Consider the following 25,545-nt stretch of genomic DNA (forward strand, 5'->3'; position numbering starts at 1 on the left):
TCTCTATTTCTCTTTCTCTTTCTTTTTGAGAGGTTTTTGCTATAGGGTGCGTGTGCTCACCAGAAAGATGAAAGACAGACAGACAGAAAGAGAGAAATCACTCCCCACGGGAGATGGTCACACTGCAATTGCTTCCCCTCCATTCTCCTCTTGGGACCTTGGGCACACACACATACGTGCCCAGTGTGAATTTAAGCCCCCAGGTCCTGGATTCTAACCACAGTTGACTACATGGGAGTCCAGCAACATAGCCATTATGCCAACTGCTGGTCAACAGATACTATTTGTATCATTGAACTTATGCAAATAACCATTCTACCACAAAATAAGAATGCTCACACGTATTGTCTAATTGCAAAGGGGTCAGAAGGGGAGAAACGTTTTTCAATTAAAATATTACTTTTTTAAACAAATTGACTAATCTATCAACAACTCAAAACCAAATCTGGAAGACAAATCATAGAAGAAAATCAGTAATGTTTTAAACAAAAGTCATAGAATTCTACTTCACCAGTTCAGTCTTACATAATCTCTTCGCTTGTTGAATTTGCAGTGTTAATGTGATCTGATCTTTCTGTTTAAATCCTGGAAATTCACACTTAACATTATTATTGATATTTTCAAACTTGTTCTTACCATTAAATTGGGCTTTTTCTTGGCCATGTTTTGTTCTGTTATGTCTGTCTGACTTTAGTTTTCCTGGTGTAGCACTCCCTTCAGACCTTCTCGAAGAGCTGGTCTGGTGTTGTCAATTCTTTCAGATTTTGTTTATCTGAGAATGTTTTGGACTTTTCTTCCCATATGAGGCATAATCTTGCTGGATATAGTATTTTTGGTTGACATTGTCTTTCACTTAACACTTTGAATATATTTTCCCATTCTTTCCTTGCTTGAATTATTTCTGACGAAAGGTCCAATGCTAGCCTGATGGGATATCCTTTGAAAGTAACTTGATGTTTCTCTCTTGCCAATTTTAGTATCTGTCTCTGTCTGTGGTTTTGACCAATCTGGCTATGATGTGCCTTGGAGAAGATCTTCTTGGGTTGATTCTATGTGGGGTCCTTTGTATTTCTTGGGTCTAGATATTTGAATGCCTTTCTAAGTTTTTAAGTTTTCTTCCAGGATTTTATGGGATAGAATGTTAATACCCTTATTAGTTCCTTCACCTTCTGGGATACCGATCATCTGGATGTTTGGGTGTTTAGTGGTATCTAGTATTACTCATATGTTATTCTAATTTTTTTGAGTTATTTTCTCAGTCTTTTTGGTGAATTTTTCTAGGTCAGAGGTTCTATCTTCTGCATCTGAGATTGGATCTTCTGCATGATCTAATCTGCTTTTAATACTTTCAAGGGAGGTTTTGATTTCTCGTATTACAGCCTTGATCTCTAACTGTTCTGTTTTGTTCTTTTTTATGATGTGTATTTCCTCTTTGAGATAGTAAAAGAACTTCCTCACCTCCTGGAACTCGTTGTCTCTTTTCTCCTGCCTCTTCTAGAGTTCATTGTCTCTCTTTTCTTGTATCTCTGTTAGCTTTGTCACTGTGAATATTCTAAATTCTTTATCTGACATTTCCATGAGTTCTACTGTACTGTCTATGAATGATGAAGGGCTGTTTTTTCCCCTTGGGGGAGAGATATTTTCTTGGTTTCCAATATTTATCGTGCCTCTGCAGTCACTTCTGGTCATCTTGCTTCGCTAGGTGTTTGAAAGAAAGGTTTGAGGGCATAGGCTTTCTGGTTAAAGGGGCAGGGCTGGGCCCACCTTAGACGCACATGGGTTCTCGCTGGGTGTTGGGCTGGAAAGAGAGGTCTGTTTTGTTTGGTTTTAAGGACCAGTGTCTTAGAAGAATCTCTGCCTCCTTCATTAGTACATTTACACATAGCCATCAGCGAATTTTTGAGTTTTTTGTTTGTTTTGTACAATAACAAAGCAGTGGAACCCTAACAGAATCTGACCTGTGGTGAGCATGTAGTCCATGCTGGCTTCTGGGGAGGAACACTGGGCAGCCTGCTCCTGCCGTGTGCTGCTCGTTTTGCTCATGGTCTGATCACATCTCTGTCATGTGATATGTGAACATTGGTGCAGCTCCTGCACATAGGCCAAACCATACTTTGCAAATGGATTAAAAATAACTCAGAAATGTGCAACATAGTGGGAAAGAACTGGTGAGGGAAGGGAAGCTGGAAAGAGAGGGAGAAGGAAGGAGAAATGGCAACAGCTAGGGCAGCTCTTTTTGCTGCTTTCATTGTCAGGAGCCTGGGCTTAAGGTTAGTCTACCTCGGAGGTAGTTAACTTTTCCCCCAGTGTGTTTGTGTTTAGATTTCTTTTTAATAATAATTTTTTATTTTATTTTTTATATATTTAATCACTTTATTTAACTTACAAAGTGAACATTTCTTTCAAATATAGTTGATCAAAATATCTTCAACAGATAACACCACTACCTCCCCGTCCCATCAATGAATAGCCTTTTGCTTGTATCTTACTCAATCATGCCTGGAGTTTCTGTAACAACGAAGCATGTGAGAAGGGCTTTCTCCCCTTCCCTCTCCTGCAGCCCCGCCATCCTCTAGTGTGTTCTATAACTCTAGATCTGTGGTGGATCTCTTGCTCCTGAGTGGAGTTTTGCTAGTGTGAGGTGGATGCGCTAATGGACCTCCACAGAACGAGTCTTTCCTGAGGCCTGTGGGTGGCCTTTGTGGACAAATGGAAGAGGCCTAGGGAATCTTATCTTTTCCTTCTCCCACTCCCTTTTTGTGAAATTTCATTTTAGCACTCAGTCTGTTGTCAGGCTCATGTACTGTGTACTGAGGGCCCAGGAAGCATTTCCTTAACTGGGACCCTTCTGTTCTACCCTGTCCCTGTGGAATACCAGAGCCCACACGGAGTCCCTTGTCCTGTAGGTGGCAGGGAAGCAGGCATGTGTTGACTAGGAGGCTGTGGTCCAGTGGCTGAGCTGCGATCCATCCGGAGGTAGCTCTGCCCTGCTCTGTCCATGCAGCCTGGGTAGGTGACCCCAGTTACGTTGGGAACTGCTGCCCCAGGGTGTGAGGATCAGGCTGCTTCTCACCAAGAGCTTCTGATGGATGGCAGCAACGCTTCATTCTGTAAATAAAGGCTAACTCATTATTCTCTCCATAAAAAAACACTTTTTCTAAAAGTACATCAATGACGTTTTTTTCTGATAATGAAAGTAGCTTAATTTTCTGTTTTCTTTCTTTTTGAAAAAATGCTTATTATAGTAAGTCCCCACAATACATGACAGTACGGTAAAGTGCAAACCATGCCGACTCCCCACCTTGTAGAGATCATTGTTGCCCGTCTTTGACCATCACACACATGTGTATACTCACAGCCTTAGGTATCAGATCATGTCATAGAACATTGCTCTCTTTTTCTTTACAGTGTGTTGTGACAGTCTTTCTGTGGCATAAATTTAGAGACACTTCATTTTCAATATCTGAAGAATACTCTATTGCATGGATGTGCCGTGATTTATTTAACCAACCTTTTGCATATGGGATTTCCCCAGTTATGAATAACGCTTCATTAAGCATCTTTGTCCTACACTGGTCTAATATTTCATAGGGTTACTGGGTTAAAACTCAGGCACTGCACAACCATTTTGGATATTCATGCAGGTTGGCAAAACCTACTTGCATAAAGGTCATACCATTTTTTAATTTAATTATCCCATTGTGAAGAAAAGCCTCTTGCTGACTTTCTTAAATGCTGTTCTTTAATGTATTTTCTTAAAAGTCTACTTATTTATTTCTTCTATGAGAGAGAGAGAGAGAGACAGAAAGGGGGCGGGGTGCACACCAGGGTCTTCATGTGAATCTCACCTCCAAGCTCAGCCAGCTAGGTTCAGGGCATGTACCCCTGTGCTCTGTGTACACAGGGGACCTCAGGATGCAAACCTGGGACTTTCCCATCTGGTTTCATTATCACCGAGCACTGTGTTAGCTGCTGTGCCACTCTGGCTGGTCTGTAGTGTATTTAAATGATTAAATATCTCAAACTTCTTAGTTGTTTTTTTTTTTCTTTTCTTTTTCTTCAGGTTGTTTGTAACTAGTGAGGGGAAAGTTTAATGGTTAATTTTGCAGCTTTGGAAGATTAAAACCCAAACTGTATATCCGGTATGTGTTTTCACATATATTTATATTTTTTTCCTTAAAGCTTCTTTCTTTCTTTTATGAAGAGAGAAAAACACAGAGAGAGACAGCCAGGCAAGCACCCCCCCCCCCTTTCTGATAATGAAAGGAGCTTAATTTTCTGTTTTCTTTCTTTTTGAAAAAATGCTTATTATAGTAAGTCCCCACAATACATGACAGTACGGTAAAGTGCAAACCATGCCGACTCCCCACCTTGTAGAGATCATTGTTGCCCGTCTTTGACCATCACACACATGTGTATACTCACAGCCTTAGGTATCAGATCATGTCATAGAACATTGCTCTCTTTTTCTTTACAGTGTGTTGTGACAGTCTTTCTGTGGCATAAATTTAGAGACACTTCATTTTCAATATCTGAAGAATACTCTATTGCATGGATGTGCCGTGATTTATTTAACCAACCTTTTGCATATGGGATTTCCCCAGTTATGAATAACGCTTCATTAAGCATCTTTGTCCTACACTGGTCTAATATTTCATAGGGTTACTGGGTTAAAACTCAGGCACTGCACAACCATTTTGGATATTCATGCAGGTTGGCAAAACCTACTTGCATAAAGGTCATACCATTTTTTAATTTAATTATCCCATTGTGAAGAAAAGCCTCTTGCTGACTTTCTTAAATGCTGTTCTTTAATGTATTTTCTTAAAAGTCTACTTATTTATTTCTTCTATGAGAGAGAGAGAGAGACAGAAAGGGGGCGGGGTGCACACCAGGGTCTTCATGTGAATCTCACCTCCAAGCTCAGCCAGCTAGGTTCAGGGCATGTACCCCTGTGCTCTGTGTACACAGGGGACCTCAGGATGCAAACCTGGGACTTTCCCATCTGGTTTCATTATCACCGAGCACTGTGTTAGCTGCTGTGCCACTCTGGCTGGTCTGTAGTGTATTTAAATGATTAAATATCTCAAACTTCTTAGTTGTTTTTTTTTTTTCTTTTCTTTTTCTTCAGGTTGTTTGTAACTAGTGAGGGGAAAGTTTAATGGTTAATTTTGCAGCTTTGGAAGATTAAAACCCAAACTGTATATCCGGTATGTGTTTTCACATATATTTATATTTTTTTCCTTAAAGCTTCTTTCTTTCTTTTATGAAGAGAGAAAAACACAGAGAGAGACAGCCAGGCAAGCAGCCCCCCCCCCCAGTGTCTTCCTACTAAAGTTCACTCCCAGCCTCAGCCAGCCCGAATCATGGGAATGCGTGTCTAGCCTGCACAGAGAGATCTCAGGATGGGAACGGAGGCCTGATCACTTGGGTCTAGTTGCATTACTGATATGTTACCATCTAATGATGCTATGTCCTCATCTAATGATGAGGATATGCAGTTCTATCTTTTCTTGGTTTTCATTGTAGGCAATTATCCCACAGTGGTTAATAATTAAAGCAGTGCCTTTTATCAGTCTCAGTTTTGGATAATCTGTTATGTTCCATGTTTTCATATTTCTCCAAAAACTTTGCTAACGAGAGCTTTTTGGCAGTCCAGTGGCAAATGCTATTTGTAATTCGATAGGGACTTTATAAACAGCATTGCATATTTGAGGGTCTAATCTCCGACTAAGGAAGCACTGTTTGTATGACCATCTCTGATTTCTTCTAGAATGTTGTCTCCATCATTCCAGTGTGCATGAGTTTTCCCAGATCCATGTGATTAATGACCCGTTGTTCCACCTCTTTGAACTCTTATCTCCTTGATCTCATTTGTCCATCTCCTGGTGTCACCTGAAACTTTTAACCAGTTCATTGGTTAATTGCTTATCTTTCTTTTACACTTTGAGTTCATCTAATGATAAGGATATCATGTATCTTCTTAAAAGCTTCATTTAGTGTATGTTCTTTTACCCCCTCCCCCCAGAGGGATTTCATATTTTTTTTCTTGAGAGATTTTTGCTATAGGGTGTGTGCGTTCACTGGAGAGACAGAGAGACAGAAAGTGAGAAATCACCCCCCTCATCCCCACCAGGGGCATGGCCATGGCACAGTCCCTTCTCCTCTAGACTCCTCAGGATTTTGGGCACACACACGTACATGCCTACTGTGAGTTTTAAGTTGCCAGGTCTGGGACTCAAACCACAGTCGACTATATGGGAATCCAGCAACTAAACCATTATGCCATTTGCTGGTCCCATAATTTTATATTTAACCTTCGTTATATGTTCCATTTGTCTCAGCACTACAGGGGTCTATCAAAGGTAGTATTTGCTTATCAAGACCATTGTAGTAACGAAGCAAGATGCTTAGCTTGGGGAAAGAACATCCACCAACTTAGTGTTCTTGGTAAGCTCATTTGGAAGTGGAAGGAAGGACTCCAAAGTAGTTTAGGGGAATTTTTCAGTATCTTGTCTCCTCGTCAGTAAAGCCTTCTATAGGAGATAGATTCTTCATGTTGGATTTTGATTGAAAAAAGTGGAGTCACTAACTGAGGGATGAGATGGCCAGTGGAAAGGCTAGTCTTGGTCAAAGTGGAAACAAGAGGCAGGAAACAACTGGATGGGAGGAACTTAAGTGGCACAAAAAGGAGGTTGTCACAATAAATATGGCCAATGTGGTTTGTCATTAGAACATAACTTACTTTTAAATGCCCTTTGTTTATGTCAGAATGGCAAAATATAAATCTATGGGAGAAGATACACCACAGCGTTGAGTGTAACTGGTAGAAGAGACAGGACTGGGATGCACCGTGATGGGGTATTGTCTTATCCCCAGGACTCAGGCTGTAAAGCAAATCAGAATGTCAGAGACTCCCAAGAGAGGATGTTGGATAATGTGTTTTGCTCAACCATCTGGTCAAATGCCAGGTTTACAGGCTGGAGGTGGCTCCTATGTGACAATTTATTTCTCCCCTCCCCCCACTCCTCTTCCCCCAGAAAACAGCTGGGTTTCCCTGGTGTCTTATGTCTGCTTGTGGGAATTTGTATGGAAATGATCCTTTCAAGATACTAAGGTACCATTTAATGAACTGCTCCGTTAGTGCTGTTTAATAACTCACAGTGTTAGTGCAGTAAGTGGCATTTAATTACTGACTTTTTGAGCCACTTGGGATCCATTTAGTAATTACTACTTCATTGCCATTTAATAAATTTCTATCTTGTACATTAAATAGTACTGTGCAATAATTCATTGCCTAGTCCCTGGTGGCATAAAAAAGTTAATGCTGCTAGAGATGCTCATCTGAAACCAGATGGTCACTTAGGCATCTGGAAAGTGCCAGCGCAGTCAAATCTTGTAGATTAGTGGGCTCTGGACTTTGGGGTTTTATGGACCATGTTTTAAGAAGTATTTAGGGATTGATATAGGGTTGTTAAATTTTTGATTTTGTCTTTTGTTTTCCTCAAGAAACCTGACTTGAACATATTCCCTTGGCTTGGTAAATACCAGCTGGGTTGGACCAAGCTACTCACTTTAGGATTGAATTCTTGATGGTGACACCTGTTTCATTTTCCTACTATTTCATCAGACTGCAGATTTAAGATACTCACTTTGTAAAGCGTGTTATCAAATGTGGCTGACTAAAGAAATCTCACTTTAGATTGTTTCCATAGCACAGTAGCTAAGTGCTGTGCGTAACATGCAGGGTCCCATGTGGCTGACCAGAGTTCAAATCCCAGCTCCTGTGACTTGAAAAACATGCCGGGCACATATACATACATGCCTACAACCCTGTTAGGATGGAGGAGTAGTGGAAAAAGAATTGCAGAGTGACCCAGGCCCCTTTGGGGAGTGCTTTCTCTCTGTTTCTCTGTTGCAGTTATATACACCCTATGCCAATTTAAAAGAATAAAGAAATTTCACTTTACACGGGATCGTGAGAGTTAAATAGTAATGTGAAAGGTTTGGAAGAACCTCCTGGCAGCAGATTGTAGATGTAGGGTGATTGATATTGTCTGCTGACAATACTATGGAGCGATGTTTTGGCTTTGAATTATATTAAATTCAGTCAAATTTTAAGATGCAGAGATGATTAATCCAAAGATAATTAACTGCACATTGTTGTATCTTGACTCCTGAGTAAACTTCAGTGACAGATCAAAGGAAAAAGTAAATCAGTACAAATGCTTTAATTAAAACGGGTACTTTAAAATAGAAGCATACAGACACTGCTTTTTCTGTGATTTTGCCCATCTTTTTTTTCCCTTTGTTTCCTTAGTGATACGAGTCATGCAAGCACACAAGAGACATAGATAGAGACAGAGAGAAGCCCCCTTGTCAGGGTCTCATCACGCTGCAATCTCCTTTCCCCAGCCCTCCAGTTTGCCAGGGTTCCGGGTGTCTGAGGGCATTCAGTAGGTTTTCAGGCTGACCTGGGACCAGACTACATGACTGGCCACATGGTGTCCAATCTTGCAGGGCAGCTGCATGACTACTGCACCACGGCGGCTGGGCTGACCTTGCCTACCTTAGAAACCAGGTGTGTCAAGGCAATCTGTCTGAATTCCGTCAAGTTCAAGTGGTATGGTAATGATGGCATACAGGTCCTAAAGCCACTGGTGTGCATTTTGAAGGATGGTGGAAGTAACGCTTGAGGGTCTATGGCACAGAGGAGTGGCCTGCAAAACCCATGCCTGAGGTGGCTGATGTCCCTGTCTGCACTGTCTTTTCCCTAGGTCATCCTGCTGAGGCTCAGCAGTGCTTTATTGCTCGTCTTGCCCTAGTGCTGGTCAGCACTTGAAGTTGCACTGATTGCCTGGAAGTCCTGTGGAATGTCTGGTTTTAGCCACACAGAGAGAGTGGAACCATTAATGGTAGCACTTTTCATTAAGCTGCACTTCCTAGTAATGTTGAATATGTAATTTAAACCCAAGCCAAACCACGGCTTCCGCACCTGGCTTCAGAAGCCTAGTAATACACTCAGTCTGCAGTGGGACTAGACAGACGTTTTTCATGAGGAAACAACAGAAATCTAAAAATAAAATTTAAAAGTTAAATCTTCAGGTTCATGGGCAAATTACTAAATTTATTTTGTACAGGTTCATTTGGCAATGACTAAAGTTCAAAATTGTATAAACATATTACTTAGACATAAATTTATGTACTTCTGTTAGAAAAGTCACCCTGTCTTTAATCTTAGTGGTCAGTGCTGTGGTTTAAGTAGAAGGGATTTACAGAGTTCGTCAATGCAGCGAAGAGCGTAAACAAGGATTACACGAGCGTTTCCTGAGCAGCACTGATGTAGGCCAGCGAACCTCGCTCCTCCACCAGGGACACTGTTGGCTTTATGTTAAAGTTTACCTTCAAGAGGCTACAGAGCAGACAGATTTTTAATAACGCTAATTACAAAATTAATTTCAATGATCAGGGTGTGCATATGACCTTATCATGAATACCAGTTCCTTTGATCACATAGCAATCGATTATTGGTCTTTGTTGTGACTTTTCATAACAGTTCAGTGGCTTTGTAGCTGTAACAACAGCAGACTATACCAGAGACAGAATTCTCCTTTCTGTTTCTCTCAAATTTTGGTTGTGATACTGTATCTGTGTGGGACTGCTTTATGGTTTTTAGTAGTGGGTTCGTTGTATTCAAACGATTTAGCATTGTTGTAATTTTACGTTCCATATATGTGCATTAACCACATGCTGCTCATTGGGAGTAGCCCATTTAGTATGTCATCATTTTGTGTGTCAGAGTGTGCTGAACCAGCCCCATATTAGGGCATTTGAACTCTTCCCGGTCTGAGGCTGGCATAAATAATGCTGATGCAAACATCTTTAAGCATATTGCTTCCACGCCCTCCCTACCCCCACTCCCCCACCCCAACTTAGGGTCCCTTTTTGGGATGTGTTTCTCCGAGGAGAAATCTGTGGTAAAGGATATGGTCTCTCTGGTAGCTCTTGTCCTGCGTTGTTACTTCTCATTTGTTTCAAGAGCCCTCTGAAGAAATATTATGACAAAAGACAACTGGAAGAAAAACGAACTGCCTTTCAGGTTTAAAATCTTTTTAAAAAGTTTATTTCTTGAGAGAGAGAGGTAGGTAGGTAGGTAGGTAGGTAGGTAGCCACGTGCCTCCAGCAGGGTCTTCATGCCATGATCCACTCCCAGCCTCATTCAGCCAGATCACGGGCACACACATGCCTGGCACAGACAGGAAAGCGTCAGAACTTGAATCTGTGACCTTCCTATGGAAGGTCACTCAGCTCACTCAGCTTTGCAGTGTTAACGCTGCCGTTGTGCCACCCCATGGCCCCTTTAAACCTTTTCATTGGTGAGAGAACAGTCGCTTACAGGTATCTAAATCGAGGCTTTGCTGGTAAATGAATCAAGCAGATGGTTCAGTGGAGTGTGTAGGAGCACAGGCTGTGGAGTTCGGATCAGTCCCTTACCCCTCCAAGCCTGAGTCTATCTTCACAACATACTTAGACTGATCCTTGCCACGCTGTGGGCTGTGGCGAACTTAGACAACATCATGTATTTTATCAGGGCCCAGTGAATGAATGAGTGCTGCCATGCCATTCTGCTTGGGAGCCCGTGGCAGCGGTCCCCTCAGTTGGGGTTTGTGCAGCATGGGAGATGGTCCCTGACAGCTGCAGGCGAGGTATCCTTGTGGGTGTGCTAACTCCATCCTGGGATAAGTTCTCAGGTTTGTATATGAATTAATAATTGAGGCTCAAGGGCCCCTGTGAATTAGAGTCCCCATCAGATAGATGTTTTCCCATTAAAAACAACTGATAAGGACTTAGGGCATTTGAACTCTTTCCAGTTTGAGGCTAGCATAAATTCTGCTGCTGCAAACATCTTTGACTAGATTGCTTTCCGCGCTCTCTCAGGGTCTCTTTCCAAGGATATAGTCATGTGGTAAAGAATCAACCATGTCTGTGTAGCAAACTTATGCCATTCTTTTTCTGGTACCATACTGTTTTTGTTTGGGCAAAGAAGAGAGAATTTGAGAGAATGTGTATTTTTCCATTCTGTATTTCCTTAGCTTGAATAAAATGCTTTCAGAGAAGCTTGTGGGAATGAATTTTAAGTTGTTTGGGTTTTGTAGCTGTTGTACCTTTTATTTTCCTCTGATATAAACAGATATTCTACCTTTCAACCAGCTTATTTTTTAAAAAGTGTCAATATCATGTGGGCTTCTTTCCCTTCTTTCTTGCCTTCATGATTCCTTTTAACCATATGTATATTTTTTGATTAGTGATTCGTCATGATCTCTCTGGAGTATACTTATCAAGGCAAAAGATACACCTTTCTTTTCTGGAAATTTCAGTGGAATCTCTTCCTTGTCCTGGTTCCTGCTCCTTCCAGGGAGAAATGTCTCATGTTATGTGTATTTTTCACATGAATATATATTTTAAAAACAGCTGTTAAATTTTTTGGTTTCAAGGAACTTCCTCACACCCACTGACTCTTTCATATTGAGGCCCAGCCACACATTTATGGCTGTGGAGCATTGTTGAACCAGACGCGTGGGAGCTGCAGCTGTGTTTCCATTCCTTGGTGGGCTTTTCTACGAGGAGACTAAATGGTTGGAGAGGGAGTTTTTCCCCAGCCTCCCACCCCGAGTTTTGTAGCTTCTTCTCTTTCTCCAGCAAGTTAGCAAATGGCCTGCTGAGGAGATTAGCCACGCTGGAGACGTCATGCAGTGATCACCCCCAGCCCTGGGGAGCATGTCTGAGTTGGAAGGATTTTTTTTTTCCTTATTTTTGCTTAGATTCATTAGTGGTGTAAGTTTGCTACAAGAGATGATTTATATTCCTGTTAGATTTAGCCCTTACTACAATAGTTTGTTCTTCCAAACATCCCCCAGGGAACCTTCACCATCAATATTAGTTCATACATCAGTGTGAGAATAATTCTTATTTTAATGAGAACTTACCCTGGGCAAAGGAATTCTGTGACCGCTCCATGACTAAGTTCTTCCTACCATCTGCTTCCCTGTATTCTCGTCTGTGGTTTTGTGAACTCATCTCAGCGTAGCAGTTCTCAAGACAGACCAGATCACCACTTGGAGAAAAGAGGTCTGTTCCATTACGTTGGCCTCACGAATAAGTCAAAGGTCCACATGTTTATCATCCACAGTGACACCTCATTTCTCCTTTCATCACCAGACGGAATGGGAGGAGTCGTTCTTGATTGTGTTTCCACAGTTTTTCCTCTGAGGCTTCCCTGCCTGTTGTTACTTGACTTTTCACACTTGGCCTCATGGCCTACGAGAGGTCACTATGATGTGGGGTCATGAGGGTCATGGGGGTTGTGGAGATCAAGGCAAATGGCAAACATGCTGGTCAAGTGCTGGGCGGATTTAAAGGTGATTATCATTTATTTTCTAGTGGTTTCAGAGTTTCAGTGAACTTTTTGATATATTTTTTTCTTTTATTGGTTTTTGCCATAGGGCACATGTGCTTGCCAGAGAAAGACAGAGAGAGAGAGAGAGAGAGAGAGAGAGGCCAAGTGAGACACCCCTCCCCACTGTGTGTGTGTGTGTGTGTGTGTGTGTGTGTGTGTGTGTGTGTGTGAGGGGTTTTTCTCACTCCCCACTTCTCTGTATTCAGAGAGTGTATGTCATTCTCTTAGGATTTGGGGCATGCATGAACACATGCCTGTGTGAGTTTCAAGCCACTGGGTCCAGGATTCAAACTGTAGTTGGCCATGTAGGAGTCCAGAGCCTTAACCACCACACCATCTGTTGGACCCAACTTTTTAATTTTTTATAATGGCTAATTTGAGTTCATCTACAGGCCCAAATAAAATGTTATTTTGGTCATCTGTTATTTATGTTCCATTGTGGAAAGTATTTTTCAGCCTGAATGCTTACTTTACATACCAACTTCCTTCATAGTATTTGGTCCATAATAGCTCTCCGAGGGGGCATATGTTGTCTGCTTGTTTTCATTTGTCATTTTCCTCTCTGAAAGCTTTATGATTCAATTTTTGAAACTCAAAGGAGGGAAATTATCTTTTGACCCAGGTTATAATTTTAGCTTCTCTTTCTGCTGCCCCACCCCCACACCAGAGAGCTTCCTAAGTCCTCAGCCTTTACTCTGAAACTGGTATGGCTGGATACTGGGAAAGGATGTCAAGTCTCAAAGCTGTAGTTACCATTGGTATCCAGTTGGCTCCATTGACAAGAACGTGTCTGTAATTTGTTTTTATTTGAAAGGCTTGTCTTAAAGTGAAAAACCCCACCTTGAAATTTTCAAAACTGTTTGAGAATTTAGAAGGTTCAGGGCTATCGACGTCCGTCTTTTGCAATAATTGGCACATGTGAACAAGCTTTCAGTTTTGATCTTGTCTTAATCTTCCCTGGGAAGGAGCTCCTTTCGAAGAGTAGTCTGCTAGCTCACGATGAGTCTAAGTTAGGGGCTATTTAATTGGCAGAAAGTAACAGTTGAGATTTGCTTGGTTACTTACAATTTTCTTTCAGTCAGAGATTTGACTGGATAGTCACTTCAAAAATTGTGTCTTTTCAGGCATTTTCTAAAGAGAACTCCAGAAACTGCCAATAATTTGGAGGATAATTTTGCAAAGTCTCAGCATTTAAGAATAGGAAGCTTTCACAATGGCCAAAGCGTTAGACATGCAGAAGGATGTTTCTCTTTGTATGTGCCTTGATGATGTTACCCGTGCCAAGTCACAAGGTTAGGCAGGAAGCCTTGACAAATTTTTTAGAAAATAAAAAAACTATTTATTTCATCTGAGACAGAGAAAGAGCGAGGCACTGCCACTCCCAATAAGATTTTTTTTTTTTTTGCCATGATCCCCACCCCTGCCTCAGCCAGACCAGATTATGGACACACATGTACATCTGCTGTGCTCAGGGAGGTCCTGGGACTTGAAACCAGGACCTTCCCATGTGGGTCCAGTTGTGCCACTACTGTGCCATCACTCTGCCCCAATATTGAATTATTGAACTGACTAGCAGAGCCTGTGTGTAGGCTTCATGGTCCCTGCATTAATAGAGTTCTTGGTAGCGGTGAGGTTTATTCCCCCTGGCTTTCATCTTGGAAGTTTCTATGTCTCGGTGTCATGGAAGTCTCCATCACAATCCAGTTTACACTAGCGGGGAAAATAAAGCAGTATCCATGACACTCGTGAGCACAGGGCAGTGGTGCGGTGTGCTGCCGAAGGAGGGCTGGCTGGGGTTATGCAGCCAACAGGTGCAGCTAGCCCAGGTGCACTGGGCCTGTGCCTGAACACGAGGGTAACTGGACATGGTGACACATCCGTCACTGAAATAACAAAATATGCACATTTTGTGAAATAAACGAGACTCTCATGTTGGAAGACTTTACACAAATGGAATAATGCTTACCATGAAAACAAGAGAATCCATCTATACATTCTTACTTTGGAATGTGTTTGGAGCATAACATGGAACATAACATGGGAGAAAACAGTTCATGATGTGACTGATCAGTGGGTAAACATTCTGTCTTATTTGGCAATTCTTGGAGAAGCCGTCTTCTGGAGCGTCTGGAGAATGCTTTCTCTGCCAGAACTCAGTGCTTGATCTGTTCTGAGTGAATGAAGCTGTTGAGCTGTAAAAAGAATCTCCTTCCAAGACTGTCGTAGTTTATGTACGCTCAGTGTATAGATAACTTTTTCAAAAGAGGTACCTAGCAGTTTTTATTAAGTAGGTCAGTACAGACAACCTAGAAGGTATTTGTAGCCTCACAACTTAGTTGCCATTTGCAAAAATAGTACATATAAATGGAAAGAAAATAAAAGTTAAAACATGTCACTCTCTGCATCGCCATTGTCATTTACTAAAACCTGTCTTCCTTTTGGACACTGCAGCTCCTAAAGGCCGGGAGTTAGGCTGGACACTCTCACCTGCATTTTTCACTCCACATTGACTTCCACGTGGCACCTGGGCTTTCCTCATAACATATGCAAGAAAACAAAACAAAACAAAACAAACCGATTTCACCAAAAGAGGTTGTCATCAAAAGGAACTCCATGCAATATAACTGAACTAGTAGTTCATACAGTGTCCAACATGTCTCTCATCTTTCCCTGAAGGAATTAGACATCCCTCCAAGTACCTGTGAATTTGTGTGGCACATCATGGGAACCCTGGCCTTACCCCATATTTGTTTTCTATAACTAAGCCAGGGTTGCTCTAAGAGGCCTGGGTGTTTAACTGCATTATTCAGAAATTGGCTTCCCTTATTATTTAGTTTGTAGTTGTCAAGTTTGGGGGAGCAACATGAACATTTCTGTGCTCTTTGTCCTGGAAATTGATGGAGAGGACCCCAGGTGTTTGTATTTTTTAACATGCTTGCCTGGGCCTTACTAAGACGTTTGAAAATCATTGAATTCCATCACAAATTTCCTTGAGTTCAGGAACCATATCACTTTTCATTTAATCCCCCCTTTTTAAGGTCTCCGCCATCGGGGAGAGAGAGGGTAGAGGATATTTTTGACAAGGTCTTGTCACGCTGTGATCTGCTGCCCTAGCCTCCCTGTTAGCTGTGACATCTGGCATACCACATCTGGCCTATTTAGGACGGGCAGGGAACCCAAGCTGTTCCTTCCATGCAGCCTTAGCCTTTGTTCATGGGCATCCTGCTGTTTGCGCCACCCCACCTGAGCCAAATCCCTTCTTATTCCTCTAAGATGCCGTAATCACATTTGGTAAATATTGTTAAATGTTGTTGAACTTCCTTCTCTCTTCTAACTTTTCTTTTTTCCTGTATCTTAAGAAAGGGAAAAATATAGAGAAGGAAGAAATGGGTCTTAGAGTTTTCTGATGGCCTGAGCTTCTTGTCCAGTCTCCCCTAATCTAGCATGCCCATCCCTGACTCCCACACACCCCGTGGGGTCAGTCTGCTTGAGACACACTTTGATCCATTCCTTCCACTCACTCTCCTACCCCACACAGAGATGCTACATTTCCTAAGTGAACAATTCTAGGATTTGGAGAGAATTGAGAAAAAAACAAAACTGGAAGAAACCTAGGTGATTATTTAATATAATGCCCTATTTTGGAGTTCATGGTGAGGAAACAGTCACGAGACAGGTTGTGGCCCTCTCTGTCCCAGTCACACCAGAAGAACAAAGCCAAGTCGGGCTTAGGGTGCCTCTCTCCGGGCCCCTTCTCCAGGCCGTTGCTGCTCCCCACCCCGACCACCCTACCTTGCTCTTGGGGTGGTGTTGGAGCACCAGCTTTCCAAGCCCCACGGGTGATTGCAATACGAGATCAACGGCTGAGAACTGTGCTCGTTAAGTTGTTGTGCTCACAAAATTGTGAACTATGAGGGGACCAGCAGTTGGCATAATGGCTATGTTGCCGAACTCACATGTAGTTGACTGCGGTTCGAGTCCTGGACCTGGTGGCTTAAACTCACGCTGGGCACGTGTGCGTGCGTGCCCAAGATCCCGAGAGGAGAATGGAGGAGAAGGGATTGGGGTGTGGCCATCCCCCCTGGGGGTGATTTCTCGCTTTCTGTCTCTCTGTCTCTCTCTGTTTTCCTGGCAAGCGCACACGCCCTATAGCAAAAACTTCTCAAAAAAAAAAAAAAAGAAAATTGTCAACTATGACTTTGAGGTTTATTTAGTCAATAATTACACATTGAATTTCCTCTTAAACATAAATTTTTGTTCTGTGTGAATTAACAGACTGTGAAACGTGGGCAACTTAGAGTCACTTAATTTCTGTGGCTTATTGGGATGAAGGCAAAAACTTGGGAGCAGAAGAAACTGTCAGACATTTTCATGAAATGAGTAATTAGCACTTTCTGGATTTTTAAAAATAAGTGCTATCCTACCAGCATCAGAATGTGGCTACAAGGCACTGGGCAGCATTTCCCGGCTCAGACTCTCCTCTTCCCTCCGTGTTCCTTGCTGGGTTCTGGGACTTTGGGGGCCTCACTTGGGACATCTCAGACATGACTGAGTTGGAGAAGATAGGGGTCACAAGGAATGCCCGAGGAAGGTCTGTAATTTTTACGGTGTTTCTCTTTATCACATTTCAGGATATCTTATCTTACTTTTTCTGAAGGAGGGAGTGGAGAGCAGTATCTTTTTGTAATTTTTTTTTTTTGGAGAATTTTTGCTATAGGGCGTGTGCACTCGCCAGACAACAGAGATAGAGAAACAGAAAGCGAGAAATCGCCCCCCAGGGGGGATGGCCACACCGCAATCCCTTCTCCTCCATTCTCCTCTTGGGATCTTGGAGCACGCACGCACATGCGCCCGGCGTGAGTTTTAAGCCACTGGGTCCAGAATGCGAACCGCGGTCGACTACGTGGGAGTCCAGCGACATAGCCATTATGGCAACTGCTGGTCCCAGGAGAACAGTATCTTTGACAGGGTGTACCATGCCCCTGCCTCCCAGTTGCCTGGGACCTCAGGTGCACCTGATTTTAGGTTGGACCAGAATCCAACCAGGGCCTCACCTGTGGCCTCTGGCACCAGGTAACCGTGCCCTCCTATGGTTGTTCGCCTATTTGTGCCACACAGCTGGACTACATTTCAGGTACTTTTTTTTTAAATAGCTTTTACCATACTGTGCATATGCTTGCCAGAGTGAGACAGAGAGAGTGAGAGGGAAAGTGAGAAATCACTCCCCAGGGAAGATGGCCCTGCTAGATCCCTCCTCCTCCATTCTTTTCTTGGGATTTGGGGCACACACATGCATATTCCTGGCATGATTCTCAATCTTCCAGGTCCAGGACTTGAACCCATGTGGGAGTCCAGTGCCTTAACCACCATGTCACTTGCTTGGCCCTCAGGCACATTTCGGAAGAGATAGAACAGACTTATGTTAAAGAAAAACTGGGCAATGTAGGACGTACGAAAAATATTCCTGGACCTTTGCAATCCCAGGGCTGTTTCACTGGAATGTTCATTCACTTCATTCGTTCACCTGTACCTGCATGCTTCCCTCATTACTCAACAGAGGGTTCAAATCTCTCTAGGAAATGTTCCACTAAGCAGCTTCTTACCCTCTGTGAGATGACGCAGAGCTATGCTATCCTCAACAGGCTCCTCCTGTCTCCTAGGGCACTTGCGCTCACTAGAAAGAGAGAGACAGAGAGTGAGAAATCACCCCCTAGGGCGGATGGCCACGCCATAATCCCTCCTCCTCCATTCTTCTCTCAGGATCTTGGGCATGCACACACATGCGCCTGGTGTGAGTTTAAGCCACTGGGTCCAGGACTCGAACCGTGGGTCAACTACCTGGGAGTCCAGCAACATAGCCATTATGCTAACTGCTGGTCCTGGAATCCAGTCTTTTTCTCCTTCCATGGTTCTTCAGAAGTAATCTTGCAGCTATGCATCTTTTCCACTTAATTTTATAGAATGTTTGAAATTGACTTTAATTGTAGACGTTATAATGGCATTATGAAGGGGGGACAGAATATATACTTTGGATGTCCTATGAAAGTTGCTTCTAATTTATTATAACTTTTGTCATCTATTTCTTGAATTAAGTCCAGAACAGCTGGACAGATGGCTGCCTTTTTTTCAAGCTGATGAAAAAATTGTTTTAATGTTTGTATGTACTAAAGACCAAATTTAACTTAAATCCACAAATAAAATTAATATCACTTAATGCTGTTACTGCTCATTTAATCCTCCTTCATATTGGACTTCCTTTTACCTGAAGTGCTTATAAGGAAAAAAAAATACTGTAAGTTTGTTTCTCTAGTCAGGAATCGCCTCCAGAGGGGCGGTAGAGAAGGAAACCGTAGTGCTGCCAAGTGGCCAGGAGGGCTGGTCCCTCCTCCCACGTCTGACAGCGTCCTCCGTGATGGTCCCGACTGTGGTTTCTGGTGGCAGAGACCTGGGCACTCGTGGGACGGAGGCTGCCTGTGAGCACTGACGTGGCTTCAACTGCATTTGACCTGGTGCTTCGGATTCCAGCCAATAGGTGACTCACTGTTTCAGATGTGTGGTTTGTGCTGTAACAGTAGAAGCAGTCCGTAAGGAAAATAGAAAAGCCTGTTGTAAAAATACAACCGTCTCCAGGAAGGAGAATCCCCGCGTCCTGACCGGAGGCAGGCGTCTATACTGCTGGTCCAACTGGTTGTGTGACCTCTGACCCTGGTTTGAAGCAGGCCTGGGTCACATCCATCAGCAGTGTTCAGGTGGCATTGCCAGCTATTTTCACATCCTTGGAGGTGCATAGAAGACATGCTGGGTAGCGAGTTTGCTCTCTGGCCAGCTGTCCACCCTGAGCAGAGGCTGGCCACAGGCTCAATCCCCAGGGGGAGGAAAGAACACAGCTGGCACCGCTGCAAGGCTTCCCCCCTCAGGTGGTTTCTCTCTCAGAGAGGTGACCTGCATGTCACCATCCTCCTTTGTGCATTGGAGGCTGTCCCTCCTCTCTGTGATTTAGTAATGACGGAGTGTTCAGTTTTCTAGAAGCAAACAAAGACGATTGTAAAGCATCAGTTTCGTTTACCTTTGATTTTTGCAGTGTAAGTACACCTTCTGACTTGCAAGTGTATCTCTTTTCTCTTTCTTGTGATTCTTTACTGTCCCTAGGAGAGTACTTGGGAAAAATGATTGAATCACTGCCCAACAGTCGTAAAGGAGTTGTTCAAGATTTGTAGGGCCCTGGCTATTGCCGACCGTTGATGCCAGTTTAAATTCTGGCCATCATTACTTTATGATGGACTTTTGATTAATTTGCTACATGGTGAAAAGGTGTCAGATGCATGCTATGAGAGCTTTCACCTGGGTGAATAACAGCTTCTGTCTATTGTGTATGTGCCAGGAGCTTTATTTAATCCTCACAGATACACTAGACAGCATGTATTACAGATGCAGTGGATAGTCAGTACTCAGAGAGTCAAATTAACCTGTCTGTGGCCACACAGGCAGTAGATGGAAGAGCTGACATCTTGCCCAAGTTGACTGAACTTGAAGGATGTCCCTACAGTGCTATGCTGCCTCTCCATCTGGAAAGGGGAGCAGGGTTAACATGCTGCAGAGTGCTGAATGTGTTAAGTCCCTCCGTTTGCCTAGAGTTATATAAATAGCCATTTTTTTTTTTTCAGCGAAGCACGATTGTGGAATGGTTAAGAGCCAAGACAACTACCTCTCCTCCACACTTACTGGATCTGAAACCTAGGGCACATTCCTACCCCCCTTTATATCTTGCTTCGTCCATCAGTAGATAAGATAGTACCTGTCATGAGCCTTGGATGAGTCCCTATCTTGTTGGAAGTGTGTTCACAATCAGCACTATGCAAGTGCTATTTTTGTATAATTATCTTGAAGGCCGATAGGAATGAGGTCGCCTCCTTTCCCTCTCCTCCTTGCCTCATTGGGCAGGGTGCCCCAGGTCAGCTTGTGGAAAGCCTTCAGAGCAGTGAGGGACGGGGGAATGGTCATGCCCTGCTTATTTGTGAGTGAGGCCCTCTTTGACGCTTGGCCTGGCCTTCGCTCCCAAGGCTGTGTAGGGAGCTCTTGGTTTCTTCCACCCCTCATCGTCCATCCCATCTCTGGTCTGGTTACTTCTGCAGGTTGCCTGTCCTTCACTTCTGCCACACATGCTAAAAATGTGTCATTGCTCATTTAAACACTGGCATAGTATTCTAGCCTGCTGTTTGTATGTTTCAACTAGTGTGGCCACAGTGGTTATGTCTTAAATTATGACCTTCTAGAGGAAGGAACCAGGTCTGTGAGAATCTAGAACATTTCTTTTTAAAAGAGCTTCTTTTCATTAAAATAATATTGCTTTTTTTTTTTTTTTGAGAGATTTTCATTGTAGGGTGCGTGCGCTCGCCAGACAGACAGAGAGAGACATAGAGACAGAAAGTGAGAAATCACCCCCCAGGGGGGATGGTCATGCCGCAATCCCTTCTCCTCCATTCTCCTCTCGGGATCTTGGGCACGCATGCACACATGCCCGGCGTGAGTTTTAAGCCACCGGGTCCGGGACACGAACCGCGGTCGACTACGTGGGAGTCCAGCGACATAGCCATTACGCTAACTGCTGGTTCCCAAAATAATATTGCTTTTCAAAGCATGGCAGGAGCGATGCCTGGGGCAGGTAGCTGATGCCTTTAAGGTCCCAGACTCTTATATGCGTTGGAAAGGTGGCCCCCAGAGTTGTTTTTGTTTTGTTTTAAGAGAGAGTTTTGCTATAGGGCACATGCGCTTGCCAGAGAGACAGAAAGCGAGAAATCACTCCCTGGGAGGTATGGCCATGCTGCAATCCTTTCTCCTCCATTCTCCTCTTGGGATTTTGGGCACACATGCACACACACCCGGTGTGAGCAGTCGATTATGTGGGAGTCCACCGATGTAACCATTACGCCATCTGCTGGGCCTGGATGATTTATTGACTGTAGGTCTTCCCTCTCCTTAATTCTGGGGACCTGGAGTTTTTACTCCCCTTCCTACTTCAGGACAATGAAATATTTCTCTTTTGATTCCCATGAGGAAGAGAAATGAGTGACATCCCCCCCACACACACACCTGATGCAGACACTATGGCTTCAGGAAAGGACACTTCAGTGCCCAGGTGAGTGTCAGAACCTGGTGGTGACCCAGCATTGCTGTGGAACGATTGCTGCCAACCAGAAATTTCCATCACCTGAAGTGATGGGAATTCCCCACAAATTGCCAAAATCAGGTGTGGAAACTGCCATAGGCCTTATTTTTAGTATACCGTTTGGTAGTAGTAAGTACTTCCACACTATTGCACAATCATCACCCATCACTCCTCTCCAGAACTCCTTCATCTTGCAAAACAACCTCTATACTGAGAAACAACTCATCCTGAATCTTTGAGAAATTCAGGCGGAAGAGCAAGCTGGATCTCCAGGAATACTTCAGCCAAGTGTGTGCTTCTGTGCACCTGGATTCTCTCTGTCTCTCTCTTTCTCTTTCTCTCCTTCTTTTTGTCCTTCCTTTCTTTCTTTCATGAGTGAGAGAGAGAAAGAGAAATATAAGGGCATTCCCAACAGGGTCTTTGCACCGAGTTCTGTTCCCAGCTTCAGCCAGCCCTGGGTTATAGGCACATGTGTGCCTGGTGGGTTCAGGAAGTTCTCTGGAATTGAACCTGGTACCTTCCCAGGTGGGTCAGCCTCACAGAGCTTTACTGCTCTGCCATTGTTCATCTCTTGTACCTGTTTGTTTTTGTTTTTTGTTTTTTAACTAAGTTGAGGAGTGATCATGCAGAACTTAATGTAGGTGAAAGTAGAAGTGAAGAAAGCAAAAGATAGTCAGAAAGGGTCAGTTTGATATATAATTGTGAAACTTTGTTATAAAGGGAAAATTCTCTACAAGGCAGAGAATTTATGTCACCTATCCTGAGAGATAGAAACCACACAGGAAACACCAGGTTAGCTCTGACTTGGGGGCACTACCAGAGTACCTTTTAGAGATAGGAATTCCCTCCACGGAATTTGCTGAAGTTTCCTCTGCAGTCTAAGGCATTCATCCTCACTCCATGGGGGGAGTTTCTTGTCCTTCCTGAGCTGTTGGGACAGAGTGCCCTGCCATCTCCGGGCGTTTCTGGACTCTCAGAATTCTGTCGTCATATGTCTGACTTTCCTTTGACCTCTAACTGTAGGCCCATGTTGCTTGTTTAAAAGAATATTGTAGGACCAGCTGGTGGTGAGTTGGTAAAGGCAGCTGGATCCAACATGGCCAGCAGCATGGACCTGGTGGCTTGAAAATCATACCTACCCAAAATTTCAAAAAAAAAAAGAGATGAAGGAGAACGGATTGCTCCATGGGGGAGTGCTTTCACACTGTTTTTTTATCTTTCTGTCTCTGGTGAGTATTTGTACCTTCTAGCACATTGAAAATTAAAAAAAAAAAAAAGAATATTGTACTATTTGTTAATCCAGAACATGCATGCATTCCTGACCATTGTGAACAGACCACCAAATGGAAATAATTTGAAGGGAACCATTTCTTTTTAGAAACTTTTCAGATGGCGTGGAGAGTAACCCATACAAGCTCTTCTCTGCTGGCTCTCCATGTCTAATTCACTTACGAATCCACTCTCAGATCCACCAATCCCATGTTCATGCCAGCTGTGCATGCCCAGATAGAACCAGAAGAAAGCTTGATGGATGTAGGGGTGGCCCCCTTTTTTTTTTTTCTATCCATGTTATTAATGTGCCTCATTTTGTTTGTCTGTCTCAGACAAGAGGCTTCCTTTTTGTTCCTTCAAGGCCCTCCAACACAAGGTTCCCATTGGCTTCTCTTGCATAGAGCTTGATTTTTTTTTCTTTTTTTTTGAGAGGTTTTTGCTATAGGGCGTGTGCACTCACCAGACAGACAGAGAGAGACAGAGAAACAGAAAGCGAGAAATCACCCCCCCAGAGGGGATGGCCACACCGCAATCCCTTCTCCTCCATTCTCCTCTCGGGATCTTGGGCACGCACGCACACGCGCCCGGCGTGAGTTTTAAGCCACCGGGTCCTGGACTTGAACCACCGTCAACTATGTGGGAGTCCAGCAACATAGCCATTACACTAACTGCTGGTCCCATGCATAGAGCTTGATTTTAACAAAAATATTCCCAAAGAATGTCTTATTTAGTAATTGTCAGAAAGCACTCCGTAAAGGTAGGAGGGCAGAGCTGATGACGTTTAAGGATTGCGAGGCAAAAAGAATTGCAGACACTTTCTTTGAGTTGACCTCAAGATTTACAGACTTACTTTGAATTTCGCATTGTCGTTGTCCGTTTCTACCAGCTATGCTGCCTTGCGTTTCCCAGATGATTTCACTGAAAAGCAATGGCAAATTATGACTTGTCTTTTCTCCAAGAGCCTTAGCAGATAGTTTAGTCCCAAATGTAAACAGTTTAGTAAGCCTTTTGTTTAGTGACTCATTAATTTGATGAGGAAAATGTCCTAATAAAGATAAAGAAACCGTAAACTCTTTCAGAAGCTGCAGAGGGAAAAATGCTAGGGCACTTTAGGTCAGCTACTTTCCCTGTTCTTTGAATCTCATTTGCTGTTTGGTCATGGGAACAGACCGATTGGTCGTTTGGGGGTTAGGTCCTCGTCTTCATTCTTTTCTGTAAACTTAGGCAAACTTGCCAAGTCATGGTTTTCTGCTTTCTGAATTTCCCTCTGTATAGGCATGGATTGTGTCTGAGGAGATTTTGTGAAAACAATAAATCAGATTTCTCTCTTCCACCACAAATGGGAGTGTTAAATATATTACGAAGTTAGCACTGACAAATACTTAATTTTTACTGGGGAACACTTTGATTTTCTTAGCCATGTCGTGAACCCCCAGATTTAAAGGGTCATAGATCCTTTCACAGAATCAAAGGCTCGTGAGAATAGAGGACATCCTTATCTATAAAGCTGGAGTTACGTAAGGCATAATCTACATCACCCACTTGTGTAACAGTCTTCCAGGGGAGCCGGCCACAGCTGGATCCCACATGGCGGATTGTGCACTTCAGGTCCCAGACCCAGCAGTGAGAAACGTGCCAGGTGCATGTGTGTGCGTGCCCACAGTCCTGGAAGGAGGGTGAAAGGGAGGATAAGGGATTGTGGTGTGGCTGTCACCCGCGGACAGTGCTTTCTCACTTTCCCTCTTTCTCTCTCTGTCTCACTCTGGTGAGCACACAGAGATATTATGGCTTTATGTTGTTCTACAAAATTTGGCCAGACTTCATGTTCCAGCTTGGATGATGTAACTATGGGGTCATCAGAAAAGTGATGATGCATTTTTGCATTAAAAAAATAGAAATAGATGTCATGACTTTTCTGACAGCTCAGTATTTCTAGGTTTTATGGGTGCTGAGTGGAGTATATTTATTCCAGATAAAATGCCCTTTGTAATGAGACTATATTGACTTTTTTAAGTCTATGGATAAACATCATAGTTTGTTTGTTTTTAGGTTGTTGGAAAAGTCAGTAAATTGCCAGAGGGCATGAGTGAGAACAAGAAAGTGGCTGGGGCACAGCCACACCACAGTTCTCTTTCCTCCAGTCCTCTACCCCATCAAGATTTAGGGTACACATGTATACGTGTCTAATGTGTGTTTCAAGCCACTGGTGCTGATGCTTGAACTGCATTTGATTATGTGGGATTTAACTCCCTTAACCACTGCACTACAGGGCCAGCCTTCATAGATGTTTTAAAATTTTTTTTTCAACAATTTTGCACTTACATTTTAAGGGGGGGCAATTGTATGCCATGGTGCCCATCAACCTTTCCAGGAGGAAGACACTGTCCTAAACTGAAAAAGTACTGAATAATATCCTTCCAAACTGTCTTTGATAGAAACTATACCAGGACTAGTAGTTAGTGTAATGGCTATGTCGCTGGACTCCCACGTAGTCGACCGCGGTTCATGTCCCGGACCAGGTGGCTTAAAACTCATGCCGGGTGCGTGTGCGTGCGTGCCCAAGATCCCTAGACGAGAATGGAGGAGAAGGGATTGCGGCATGGCCATCTCCCCTGGGGGGCGATTTCTCGCTTTCTGTCTCTCTGTCTCT

The 25,545-nt window shown here is 43.3% G+C and overlaps 1 protein-coding gene and 1 long non-coding RNA gene across 3 annotated transcripts in view; one reads left to right on the forward strand and one right to left on the reverse strand.

The window, feature by feature from the left end:
* Nucleotides 1–25,545, forward strand: part of LHFPL2 (LHFPL tetraspan subfamily member 2) — a 164,755-nt gene that overhangs the window by 25,338 nt on the left and 113,872 nt on the right. Inside the window, exon 1 of one of the 2 annotated variants that reach the window (XM_027769960.1) lies at nt 21,574–21,593. The exons of the other annotated variant lie outside the window; for it this stretch is intronic. The gene's annotated coding sequence lies outside the window, so the exon portion shown is untranslated. Of the gene's footprint in view, nt 1–21,573; nt 21,594–25,545 lie in introns of those variants that run through there. 2 annotated transcript variants of the gene reach the window in all.
* Nucleotides 18,059–25,545, reverse strand: part of LOC102491661 (uncharacterized) — an 8,711-nt gene continuing 1,224 nt past the window's right edge. The window contains exons 2-3 of the long non-coding RNA XR_003548568.1: nt 23,746–23,813; nt 18,059–18,131 (exon numbers count right to left, since the gene is read on the reverse strand). This is a non-coding gene — a long non-coding RNA (uncharacterized LOC102491661). The remainder of the gene's footprint in view (nt 18,132–23,745; nt 23,814–25,545) is intronic.

Source organism: Tupaia chinensis, unplaced genomic scaffold, assembly GCF_000334495.1.
Source record: "Tupaia chinensis unplaced genomic scaffold, TupChi_1.0 Scaffold000099_1, whole genome shotgun sequence".
In the NCBI taxonomy this organism is placed as follows: domain Eukaryota; kingdom Metazoa; phylum Chordata; class Mammalia; order Scandentia; family Tupaiidae; genus Tupaia; species Tupaia belangeri.